Source organism: Rana temporaria, chromosome 4 (genome assembly GCF_905171775.1).
Source record: "Rana temporaria chromosome 4, aRanTem1.1, whole genome shotgun sequence".
In the NCBI taxonomy this organism is placed as follows: Eukaryota; Metazoa; Chordata; class Amphibia; order Anura; family Ranidae; genus Rana; species Rana temporaria.
In genome coordinates this window covers 209,585,396-209,599,799 of record NC_053492.1, presented here as the reverse complement: position 1 = coordinate 209,599,799, position 14,404 = coordinate 209,585,396, and the positions used below count along the sequence as shown (strand labels likewise).

At 47.5% G+C, this 14,404-nt stretch overlaps 1 protein-coding gene across 1 annotated transcript in view; it reads right to left on the bottom strand.

The window, feature by feature from the left end:
* Positions 1-9,967, bottom strand: part of KBTBD11 (kelch repeat and BTB domain containing 11) — a 65,041-nt gene extending 55,074 nt beyond the window's left edge. Inside the window, exon 1 of the mRNA XM_040349805.1 lies at positions 9,536-9,967. The gene's annotated coding sequence lies outside the window, so the exon portion shown is untranslated. The remainder of the gene's footprint in view (positions 1-9,535) is intronic.
* Between the last annotated feature and the right edge of the window lie 4,437 nt (positions 9,968-14,404).

Sequence of the window (14,404 nt, the reverse complement as noted above, 5' to 3'; positions counted from 1 at the left end):
TGGTGGGCAGGTGACAGGTAAACCACAATCCTTCCTTGCCAACCCTCAGAACCTGGACATGAGAGGTGGAATTTAGTGGAACCTATCTGTATTTTCCTTCTGCAGCAGCTGAAAGTAGGCTTCTCCTCATTTCCCTTTTGTCAACATTCAGCTGTCACAGGAGGAAAATATAGGGGATTGGTACTAATAAATGCCACCCCCACCACCCCTCATTTCCCTGTTCCTCTTCCTTCTGTTGCCCGGGTCCCCCACGTGCTCCCTTGCTCCCCCTTCCTCCCATTGTTTCAAGATGGAGAGCTGGGAAGAGGCTGGTAAATTTGTCAAACGCATATGTGTTGGAGCTTTGGGGTGCACACCCTAATGCAATAGGCTGCGCACACCTATGCCACTACCACTAGGCGATCCAAGCAGAAGTTCACCTCCCCTCTCCCCAGAGCCTTTTAAGACATGCCACAGGTCTCAGAAGGCTGCGGGAACATTCACAAAGTGGATGTGCAGTGAGCAGCCGGTGCATTGCCACGAAATGAGATTTGCCATCAGATGAGATGGTCCGCCTCCATCACATCCGATTGGCTCACTCCTGTCACGTGACATATTTAAACGTCAAGTATCGACGCGAACATCAGTCTCAGCTAGGCTATCATAGGGAGAGGATCTCCTCTCCCTGTGATAGCTGAAGCTGCACGGAGCTGGTGCACGGAGCTATTTGCGTAGTGCTGCGCCTGCGCACTACGACTTTACCTGCACCCGATGCTCTACTTTCTGTTCCCCGTTCCCTGAGCCTTAACGGGGGACGGGGAGTAGAGCTGCGGGCGCGGGGTGTAGTTAGCACTGGCGGGAGGCACGCTGACAGCGCTATCGGGCATTGGGATCCCGATAGCGATGTGGATCTATCGCGCTCGCGGGGAGGCATGACAGCGCTATCGGGCAGAGGGATCCCGATATCGCTGTAGATCCCGAAGTGACATTGTAATGAAGGAGAACATTTATTAGCCTGACATTGTAATAAAGGAGAACATTTATTAGCCGTGCAGCTTCAGCTATCACAGGGAGAGGAGATCCTCTCCCTATGATAGCCTAGCTGAGACTGATGTTCACGTCGATACTTGACGTTTAAATATGTCACGTGACAGGAGTGAGCCAATAGGATGTGATGGAGGCGGACCATCTCATCCGATGGCAAATCTCATTTCGTGGCTCTTAAGCTGCATGGAGTTACAGTCAGCTGCCCACAGGTAAGATACTGGCACCCGAAGACCAGAAAAGAAACTAGATGGGGTGAGGATGGCACTGGATCATTGGACAATTAAAGCGCTAATAAACTGCATCTTAAAAGAAAAAAAAAAAAACACCCTGCAAAGCTGTCACTGCTGACAGGGCTTCTATCTTGACCCAGTCTTCCTTCAGGGTTTGCGGCCTCTGGCTAGATGAGTGGCCAGGGCTGCGTTGACGAAACTCCCGTGCATGCGGAGGCCTCATTTACGGCACAAGCTCTGAAGTTCCAGCATACCGTGTTTTTGTAGCTGCTAACTTTTTCTTTTCAATGAAAAGACTGAAGATCCTCTTTAAAGCTGGCCATAGACGGTTTGAATCTCAGCTGATTCAGTAGGAACCGGCTGATATTTGAACCGTGTATGGGCAGGCTGAACGACCGATCGATCAACTTGGGTAGAACCAGTCTGCCAGGCTTTAAATACGATTATCACTAGCGGTTTGTATAGCCACTATCAATAATCACTGTGTTCTCCCAGCGGGATGCCTTTCCCACCCACCCGTTGGGAGAACACAGTTGCTTGGGGAGGAGGCATTCAGTGTATGGTCTGCCTAAGTATTACCCTGGTCGGTGCAGATTACTACTCAGAAAAGTACTATTACATTGTAACAGCAGACTCAACATTGGCAGACGTGGTGGCAATAATAAATTAGTGATCTGCTGCATTTAGCACTTTTTTCTCACTGACAAGGGGGAGGGTAAGTCACTAAAAAAGAGACAATTTCCTTAGTAAAATTTATGTGCACTTAGCAACGAGTGCATTTTCTTTGTCAAGTAATTGTTAGCAAATAAATAGATGCTGTGTACATGACTGGGTTATCAACGTGGAAATAGTTCACATATTTACTAACATTTGTTTACTAACGTTTGCAAAGTTATTATATATTTTGCAAAATGAACAGCCTCTACTTTAGTAAATCAACCCAATTTCCTTAAAAACACTGTGTGGGACACAATGCAAATGAAGCATTAAAAGATTATTTGCTGTAATAAATCCTAGCTACTATGAGAACATTTATTGATATTGGCAATATCCTGAGGAAAAGGATGCATTATATAAAATGTATCTGTCTGCTTGAAGGAGAAGTAGAGCCAAAGCTTGTTTGGCTGTACTTCTCCTATGGATCACAGATGTATAGTCCGTTCTGCACTCCTGTCACCGGCTGTCAGCTGATGATACAGAGCTGGTCCAGGCTGGGGAAAGATCACAACCATATGGTTGGGATCCACCAAGGAGCCTGGACCGGCACCCGGCTCAGCCTCTCAGTGGTGAGCCTGGGGGGGGGGGGCAGAGCAGAGAGCTGCTGAGAGCCTGAGCTGCCCTCTCCCACTGTCTCCAAAGCCCAGTGCTCCAGTGAGTCTGGGGGAGGCAGAGCAGAGAGCCTCCGAGAGCCTGATCTGTTGCTCCTGCCCCCTCCAAAGCCCAGCGCTCCAGTGAGACTGGGGGAGGCAGAGCAGAGAGCCTCCGGGAGCCTGATCTGTTGCTCCTGCCCCCTCCAAAGCCCAGCGCTCCAGTGAGTCTGGGGTGGCAGAGCAGAGAGACGCTGAGAGCCTAAGTCGGCTGCTCCCACCCCCTCTATAGCCCAGTGCTCCGGTGAGCCTGGGAGGGGCAGAGCAGAGAGCCGATGAGAGTCTGAGCTGCCCGCTCCCGCCCCCTCCAAAGCCCAGCGCTCCAGTGAGTCTGGGGGAGGCAGAGCAGAGAGCCTCCGAGAGCCTGATCTGTTGCCCCTGCCCCCTCCAAAGCCCAGCGCTCCAGTGAGCCTGGGGGGGGGGCAGAGCCGAGAGCTGCTGAGAGCCTGAGCTGGCCGCTTCAACCCCCCCAAAGCCAAGCACTCCAGTGAGCCTGGGGGGGGGCAGAGCAAAGAGCCGCTGAGAGCCTGATCTGCTGCTCCTGTCCCCTCCAAAGCCCAGCTCTCCAGTGAGCCTGGGGGGGGGGGGCAGAGCCGAGAGCTGCTGAGAGCCTGAGCTGGTCGCTCCCACCCCCTCCAAAGCCCAGCGCTCCAGTGAGCCTGGGGGAGGCAGAGCAGAGAGCCTCCGAGAGCCTGATCTGTTGCTCCTGCCCCCTCCAAAGCCCAGCGCTCCAGTGAGTCTGGGGTGGCAGAGCAGAGAGACGCTGAGAGCCTAAGTCGGCTGCTCCCACCCCCTCTATAGCCCAGTGCTCCGGTGAGCCTGGGAGGGGCAGAGCAGAGAGCCGATGAGAGTCTGAGCTGCCCGCTCCCGCCCCCTCCAAAGCCCAGCGCTCCAGTGAGTCTGGGGGAGGCAGAGCAGAGAGCCTCCGAGAGCCTGATCTGTTGCCCCTGCCCCCTCCAAAGCCCAGCGCTCCAGTGAGCCTGGGGGGGGGGGGCAGAGCCGAGAGCTGCTGAGAGCCTGAGCTGGCCGCTTCAACCCCCCCAAAGCCAAGCACTCCAGTGAGCCTGGGGGGGGGGGGCAGAGCAAAGAGCCGCTGAGAGCCTGATCTGCTGCTCCTGTCCCCTCCAAAGCCCAGCTCTCCAGTGAGCCTGGGGGGGGTTGGGCAGAGCCGAGAGCTGCTGAGAGCCTGAGCTGGTCGCTCCCACCCCCTCCAAAGCCCAGCGCTCCAGTGAGCCTGGGGGGGCAGAGCAGAGAGCCGCTGACTGACAGTCACCAGCTCTCTGCTCACAGAGCTCTGAGAACTGAGCAATCGGCAGTGTTTGATCACTCAGTTCTCAGTCTAATGCCGCGTACACACGACCGTTTTTAATGTCATGGAAAAAACAACATTTTTTTTACGTGATTTTTGACAAGCCTGCCTTGCATACACGCGATCGTGAAAAAAAATGTTCCAGCAAAGCGCAGGGACGTACAACACGTACGACGGCACTATAAAGGGGAAGTTCCATTCAAATGGTGCCACCCTATGGGCTTAATTATGCAAATTTCCCTTCTCAGAAATTGCTTCTGAGCATGCACGTTTTTTTTAGCAAGTTCTAACTTTTTAACGCCCATTTTTCACGTCGCAAAAAATGCTCTGGAGCCCACGCACGATTGTTTTTAATTGCCAATTTAAAAAAATGGCATTTTTCTCGTCATGAAAAACGGTCGTGTGTATGCGGCATCAGGGTTGGCAGAGGAGAGATGTAGCATCACACCGATGCTGCAAGTGTGATTTCTAATAATTTTTTTATTATTATTATCATTATTATTTTCTTTTAATTTGATGCATTTAATTACCTTCTGCTTTTAGGCCTGTGTTGCCTGTTTTTTCTTCACTTCAGGCAGGTTTTACACTCCCATACAAGTCTACAGGACAGCAAAACCTTCTTGAAGCAGACCAGCAGACCAAAAGCAAGTTAGAAGAAGGTCACCTTCAGGGTGAATTTTGAGAGTTTATGCACAAGGTATTTTTGATGCCAGTGTTCCCGATGCTTTACAATGCCTGGAGAGTCGCATTTGTTGTGTACAGCCTGCCATACATGTGACTGGCAGTGCGCTGCCGTACTTTTGTAAACACGATGCGACTTTGCATTTGCGTTTGCATGCACATGCACATCAGATGTTTTTACCAAACATGGACGTATGTGTTTGGGAAATGCGTTTGGCATGCATGTGCATAATGCCCTGATGGAAAGAAGTATCAGCGTTAATAGGAGTACAGTCGCATACATGGAACGTATGACTCCCCAGGTGCAGAATACTGCTGAGAGATTGACGGTTCACACTGATGCAAATTGGATGCCAGTTTCGCCACATCCAATTTACATGACAGGAGGGTGTGACAATGTAGCTGGTTCACACACCTCCGGGGTGCCTGTGAAACAGATTGTACAAGGGTCCTGTGTGTCTTTGGCTCAGTTTCAGGTCAGAATTCAGGCATCAATTCAGGTCTGGTTCGCCTCTGAAATGGAGAACAGGGACACACCGGGCCCCCTGCTGTGAACTGCATGCGCACATATTATGAACCCAGCATAATGCCCTGTACACACAATCGGATTTCCTGTCGGAAAAACCTTAGATGTTTTTTCTGACGGAATTCTGCTCAAGCTTGGCTTGCATACACACGGTCACACAAAGCTTCTCTGAATTTCAACCGTCAAGAACGAGGTGACGTACAACACTACGACGAGCCGAGAAAATTAAGTTCAATGCTTCCGAGCATGCGTTAAAATTGTTTCCAAGCATGCGTCGGAATTTTGCGCGTCGGAATTGCTACAGACGATCAGATTTTCCGATAGGAATGTTTTCCGTTGGAAAATTTGAGAACCAGCACTCAATCTTTTGTTGGCAGAAATTGCGACAGCAAAAGTCCGATGGAGCATACACACGGTCGGAATTTCCATTCAAAAGCTCACATCGGACTTTTGCTGTTGTAAATTCCGATTGTGTGTACGGGGCATAAATCCACATGCATAAATGATCTCAGGCCCCGTACACACGGCCGAGGAACTCGACGTGCCAAGCACGTCGAGTTCCTCGTCGAGTTCTGGGATGAAGCCGCCGAGGAGCTCGGCGGGCCGCCTTCTCCCATAGAACAACGAGAAAATAGAGAACATGTTCTCTATTTTCTCGTCGAGCTCCTCGGCGGCTCCATCGAGCCAAAACTGTACAGACGACAGAGTTTCTCGGCAGAATCCGGGGTTTGACCGAGTTTCTCGGTGAATTCTGCCGAGAAACTCTGTCGTGTGTACGGGGCCTCAGACGTGTCCCAAACTGATGTCAAACTCATGCCACCGATACAAGCCCAAAGTCTGTGAACTCAGCCACTCAATAAGGTTATGACGTATTTGTTTAGCACTTGAAATGTGAAATATGTCACTAAATATATAACTGCCCATAAAGATGTCATAGAATGGTCCCGCCTATTATGATAAGACGATGAATAGACTTGTTTTTTGAACCTGTGCTGACATACTGGAAATAAGGCAAAGTTCACATCAGTTTTTACTGGCTATGGGCAGGGGTCAAGTCCTGGGGAAAAAAGTGTGGGAACTCCCAACCAAGATCCCCCACCAAAAACAATTGATACGCTCATATGCATGTTTTTTTTTTCCCCATCCACTGTACCTTTAAGCAAGTTCTTTCTAAATCCCACGATAACTCGCGGCAGACCTCCGCAATGTCTGCTGGGAACAATGACAAAAGGTCCCAGGAGACATTGCGGCATCGAGGAAGTGACGGAATACCCGCACAATACCCGATGAATCCATATACAGGAAGTGGCCAGTAACATAAAGGATTACTAAGGTTAGCCTGCCCCTGACAGTGACTCGAGCTGGGCATCGCCGCTTAGTGAAGGATTGGCTCGGGTGGCTCGGCTGCTCTAGTCCTGCAAAGGGAACTGCGTTCCTGCTGTGAAAAAAGTGCAGGAACTCCGTTCCCACGCGTTCCCGCAGGACTTGAGCCCTGGCTATGGGGCAGTAAAACATGCAGCTAATCCACATTTTTACTGCCCCCCTGACCGCCCACCTGGGTCTAATCACATTGACAAAAGCCACAACACTTTGTAATATTAACTTGGCATGTTGAATTTCGCAAGTGGTGCCACTTGCCATGCTTGCCCATTGAAGTCAATGAAACCACTCTGCAATTGCGTGCCAAACACCTAGCAAGCGGTTGCGGCACAGTATTTAAATTTAAAACCCCATTGAAACCAAAAACAAAAGTAAACACTCAGAAGGCAGCAGTATTGCCTTTGAACATTTTCAAATTGCCTTTCAGCTCCCTCTGAAAAGTGATCCACAGCAGAACACTTTTCAGTGGGGCATTAGAGCCTGTCTCTGTGAAATAGGCCTAAATGCCATCTATTCGAGGAATATAATACCGTTCCTTACAGCAATTTTGTAGAAGGCTTTCCAGTCCCTTTTAGCCCCCCTCACCATAAGCTGACTGGCTATCCTAGATTGATACTTTGTAAAATGTTTGGGCTGTGAGTCAAGGATCTGCATGTAACAGGTTGGGTAATATTTGTAGCCGGTATACATATCTGTAATCATTTATTTTCACACTGTTTCAAAGCAAGTCACATGACATGAGTGACATCACCACCTTCCAGTTATGAGATCACACTGTATTAGTAATGACATCACACTACCTTTTTTTTTTATCTATCTATATATCTATCTATCTAGAGATATATATATATATATATATATATATATATATATATATAGATATAGATAGATCTATATATTGTACAAATATATATATATATATATATATATATATATATATATATATATATATATATATATATATATATATATATATATATATATATATATATATATATATATATATATATATATATATATATAGGCCTTAGAGAATAAAATAGAGGTCGTTGAAAGTTTTTATGCCTCTCGGTTTTTGCACAGCAATTTTTCTATTTTTTTTATACACTTTTTCTGTTAAATAGACCATAGAAAGTGTTTTATTATATTTGTTCAACAAGTGCAATACTATAGCTGTCCAGCTGACAGAAATCCTGCAGGTTGATCATTTCCTGTGCTTTCTGTCTATGGACTGTTACCAGTTAGCATTGTTCCCTGCGATCTCTGTGGACTACAAAACACATAGAAGAGAGAAAGGTGTTATGTAGTCCTAACCCAGTGATGCGTAGTACTCTTCTAAGGTGACAAAGCTGCTCAGTACGGTTGTCACCCTAGTACAGGAAGTAAGGTAATGGCAGGAAAGTGTAAAAAAAATTAAAATGTATATAAATACAAGCCACTACGTTGAAGGAATGGTAAGCTGTAATATTATACATTTTTTTTTTTGTTTTGGTTGGGGGATTAAGTATACAAATATAAACAGTATAGCTAAACCAAGGCAATATAATTAAAAGCGTGATCCGTGCAGCAAAGAGATAACACCCAGTGAGCATGCCTGAGCAGTGGATTACCAGGCAGAATTGTCGGCTCTTATGGCAGGACAGACCCTGTAAGCTCCTTTGTGTAGAAGTCCCAGAATGGGCTTGTGTAATGATAAGACATCTTGGCATGTCTGAGCTTTATACATCCACTTGTGAATGATTGGAATAGGCTGGGACACAACTGATCCTGCTCCCTGATCCTGCCTGCCCAGCAGGGGAACCTGAAGACAGAGATCATGCCTGATCCTTCTACTTTGTGCTTTTCCCTGTCATTGGGAGGCAATCTGAATCTAGTGTGCATTCTGTGAACTTCTACAAAGCAGGATGTCCTATGCAATGACCCTATGTAATGATCCTATGCACTGACCCTATGCAATAATCCTATGCAATGACCCTATGCAATAATCCTATGCACTGACCCTATGTAATGATCCTATGCAATGATCCTATGCAATGATCCTATGCAATGACCCTATGCAATAATCCTATGCAATGATCCTATGTAATGACCCTATGCAATGATCCTATGCAATGATCCTATGTAATGACCCTATGCAATGATCCTATGCAATGACCCTATGCAATGACCCTATGCAATGACCCTATGCAATGACCCTATGCAATGACCCTATGCAATAATCCTATGCAATGATCCTATGTAATGACCCTATGCAATGATCCTATGTAATGACCCTATGCAATGATCCTATGCAATGGCCCTATGCAATGACCCTATGTAATGACCCTATGCAATGATCCTATGTAATGATCCTATGTAATGACCCTATGTAATGACCATATGCAATGACCCTATGCAATGACCCTATGCAATGATCCTATGCAATGACCCTATGTAATGATCCTATGTAATGATCCTATGCAATGACCCTATGTAATGATCCTATGTAATGATCCTATGCAATGACCCTATGCAATGATCCTATGTAATGACCCTATGTAATGACCATATGCAATGACCCTATGTAATAATCCTATGCAATGATCCTATGTAATAATCCTATGTAATAATCCTATGCAATAATCCTATGTAATGATATTATGCAATGACCCTAGTAATGATTCTATGTAATGATGATCCTATGCAATGACCCTATGCAATAATCCTATGTAATGACCCTATGCAATGACCCTATGCAATGATCCTATGTAATGACCCTATGCAATAATCCTATGCAATGATCCTATGTAATGACCCTATGTAATGATCCTATATAATGATGAGAGTGAGGAGAGTACATGTGTTTACAATGTAGCCAGCCCCATCACAGGCACACAAGCACTGCAGGTCAGCAGGAGGCAGCAACAAATGGGTGCAGTAATTGGATGTACTATCAATAGCATGCTGAGCCCTGATCACCCATATGGCATGAGGATGAGGATGATGAGGAGCACTGCTGTCATTTAGGATTTCTCACCTTAGTGTGCAGGCGTCACTGTCATTGCCATGTGTAGGGACAGCACTGGAGCCCAGGAAAGCTCATCCTTCTGCTGGGACTGTATAGTTGGGGAGGGATCAGATGGCAATCCGAGAGATGTTCTGGATTCCTGCCTTGATCACACCACATCCGCCTTGTGGGTCCCCATTCCAGCAATGCTGCACCGAGCTCAGCCTCCCACCTCTCCGATGACAGCACATCACATCAGCAGGCAGCCTTTTGTCTTGTAGCAGTGCAGATTCCGATCATCAGCATTACACACACATTACACAGTGTGCACCGCCTATTGTCTTCCTGCCTGATACAGGAGATCAGCAGGCAGGTGCCTTCCAGGGATTGCAGGGGACTTCCAACTAGATCTTTCTCCCTCCCTTCCTTCCTTCTCACTGGGGCTGCAGGGAGAGCTGGTGAGGTCATAGGAGGTGGGGAGGAGAGAATGGATTGCTTGTCACAGCTCTGCTTCTACTCATCTAGATATCCCAACACAGCTCAGGATCCACACTGTCATACACTGACACACACTGCCACACTGCACACACATCACACTGCACACACTGCCACACACAACACACTGCACACTGCACACACATCACACTGCCACACACATCACACTGCCACACACATCACACTGCCACACACATCACACTGCACGCACATCACACTGCACACACATCACACTGCCACACACATCACACTGCCACACACATCACACTGCACGCACATCACACTGCACACACATCACACTGCCACACTGCACACACATCACACTGCCACACACATCACACTGCACGCACATCACACTGCACACACATCACACTGCCACACTGCACACACATCACACTGCAACGCTGCTATAAAAAGCACACTCCACACACATCACACTGCACACACTCACACACCACACACTCACACACATCACATTGCCACACACATCACACTGCACACACTGCTACACACATCACACTGCCGCACACACATCACACTGCCACACACACATCACACTGCAACACTGCACACACATCACACTGCCACACACATCACACTGCACACACACATCACACTGCAATGCTGCTATAAAAAGCACACTGCACACACTTGCCACACACATCACACTGCACGCACATCACACTGCACACACTGCCACACATCACACTGCCACACTGCACACACATCACACTGCAACGCTGCTATAAAAAGCACACTGCACACACTGTCACACACATCACACTGCCGCACACACATCACACTGCAACACTGCACACACATCACACTGCACACATCACACTGCACACACACATCACACTGCAATGCTGCTATAAAAAGCACACTGCACACACTTGCCACACACATCACACTGCACACACTGCCACACACATCACACTGCACGCACATCACACTGCACACACTGCCACACATCACACTGCCACACTGCACACACATCACACTGCAACGCTGCTATAAAAAGCACACTGCACACACTGTCACACACATCACACTGCACACACTCACACACATCACACTGCACACACACACACATCACATTGCCACACACATTACACTGCACACACTGCCACACACATCACACTGCCACACACACATCACACTGCACACACTGCCACACATCACACTGCACACACTGCCACACACATCACACTGCACACACATCACACTGCCACACATCACACTGCGCACACATCACACTGCAACGCTGCTATAAAAAGCACACTGCCACACACATCACACTGCACACACTCACACACAACACATTGCCACACACATTACACTGCACACACTGCCACACACATCACACTGCCACACACATCACACTGCACACACATCACACTGCCACACACATCACACTGCCACACACATCACACTGCAATACTGCTATAAAAAGCACACTGCACACACTTGCCACACACATCACACTGCCACACACATCACACTGCCACACACATCACACACTCACACTGCCACACACATCACACTGCCACACACATCACACTGCAACACTACTATAAAAAGCACACTGCCACACACATCACACTGCAACACAGCACACACATCACACTACACACACATCACACTGCCACACACATCACTTCCACACACATCACATTGCCACACACATCACACACTGCCACACACATCACACTGCACACACACATCACACTGCAATACTGCTATAAAAAGCACACTGCACACACATCACACTGCCACACACATCACACTGCACACACATCACATTGCCACACACATTACACTGCACACACTGCCACACACATCACACTGCCACACACACATCACACTGCACACACATCATACTGCCACACATCACACTGCACACACTGCCACACACATCACACTGCAACACTACTATAAAAAACACACTGCCACACACATCACACTGCAACACTGCACACACATCACACTGCACACACTGCCACACACATCACACTGCACACACATCACACTGCCACACTGCACACACTGCCACACACATCACACTGCAACACTGCACACACTGCCACACACATCACACTGCACACATTGTCACACACACAGCACACTGCCACACCCATCACACTGAAACACTGCACACATTGCCACACACAGCACACTGCAACACTGCTATAAACAGCGCACTGCACACACTGCCATACACATCACACTGCCATACACCTCACACTGCACACACTGTCATACACATAACCCTGCCATACACATCACACTGCACACACTGCCACACACATCACACTGCCACACACATCACATTGCACACATTGCCACACACACAGCACACACATCACACTGCAACACTGCACACACATCACACTGCAACTGCTATAAACAGCACACTGCACACACTTCTATACACATCACACTGCACACACTGCCATACACATCACACTGCACACACTGTCATACACATCACAATGCACACACTGTCATACACATCACACTGCCATACACATTACACTGCACACACTACCATACACAACACTGCACACACTGCCATACAAATCACACTGACCATATACATCACACTGCCACACACATCACACTGCACACATTGCCACACACACAGCACACACTGCCACACTGCACATATTGCCGCACACTGCACACACTGCCACACACATCACACTGCTATACACATCACACTGCCACACACATTACACTGCAACACTGCTATAAACAGCGCACTGCACACATCACACTGCACACACTACCATACACATCACACTGCACACTGCACATACTGCCATACACATCACACTGCACACACTGTCCTACACATCACACTGCCATACACATCACACCGCACACACTGTCATACACATCACACTGCCATACACGTCACACTGCACACACTGCCGTATAAATCACACTGCCACACACATCACACTGCACACATTGCCACACACAGCACACTACACACACTGCCACACACAGCACACTGCCACACACAGCACACTGCAACACTTCTATAAACAGCGCACTGCACACATCACACTGCACACACTGCCATACACATCACACTGCACACACTGCCATACACATCACACTGCACACACTGTCATACACATCACACTGCCATACACATCACACTACACACACTGCCATACACATCACACTGTCATATACATCACACTGTACACACTGCCAGACACACCACATTGCAGCTTCATATATATGGTAGTGTGTTGTGTATGGCAGTGTGTGCAGTATGATGTGTATGGCAGTGTGTGGAGTGTGATGTGCATGGCAGTGTGTGCGGTGTGATGTTTATAACAGTGTGATGTGTATAGCAGTGTGTGCAGTGTGAGGTGTTTGGCAGTGTGTGCAGTGTGATGTGTATAACATTGTGATGTGAATGGCAGTGTGGTGTGAATCGCAGAGGGTGGTGTGTATGGCAGTGTGTGTGTGTATGGCAGTGTGTGCAGTGTGATGTATATGCAGTGTAATGTGTCTGGCAGTGTTTGCAGTGTGGTGTGTATGACATTATGTGCAGTGTGATATGCATGACAGTGTGCTGTGTATGACAGTGTGTGCAGTGTGATATGCATGACAGTGTGCTGTGTATGACAGTGTGTGCAGTGTGATATATATGGCAGTGTGTACAGTGTGATGTGAATAACAGTGTGATGTATATAACAGTGTGTGCAGTGTGATGTATATAACAGTGTGTGCAGTGTGATGTGAATAACAGTGTGTGCAGTGTGATGTGTTTGGCAGTGTGATGTGTAGGACAGTGTGTGCAGTGTGATGTGTATGGCAGTGTGTAAAGTGTGATGTGTATGACAGTGTGTGAAGTGTGATGTGTATGGCAGTGTGTGCAGTGTGATGTGTTTGGCAGTGTGATGTGTAGGACAGTGTGTGAAGTGTGATGTGTATGGCAGTGTGTGAAGTGTGATGTGTATGGCAGTGTGTGAAGTGTGATGTGTATGACAGTGTGTGCAGTGTGATGTGTTCGGCAGTGTAATGTGTATGGCAGTATATTATATTTATAAATACAGAAATTCATTGTATTGTATAGTACAGGCTAAGTGTCAAACACACTAAGTATGCCACATTCCTTATTCTTATGTAGCAAGCAACTTATTGTTCAAATGAATAAACTGTCAGCTATAGGTACTGTAACGGATCATGGACTGTGCTGCCGGGACAGTTATAATCTTCATGAGGACTACAAGGAACTGCATGGCTTGTCACAATTGGATGTACCACATTGTATTCTGAGCTCAAAGGGTTAATTGGACAAGTCTCTTTCATTGCTCTTTCATTACCTCTCTTTTGTGGAGGTAACAGCCCCCCTGTGAGGTGTCTGCTGAGGGGGATTATGTG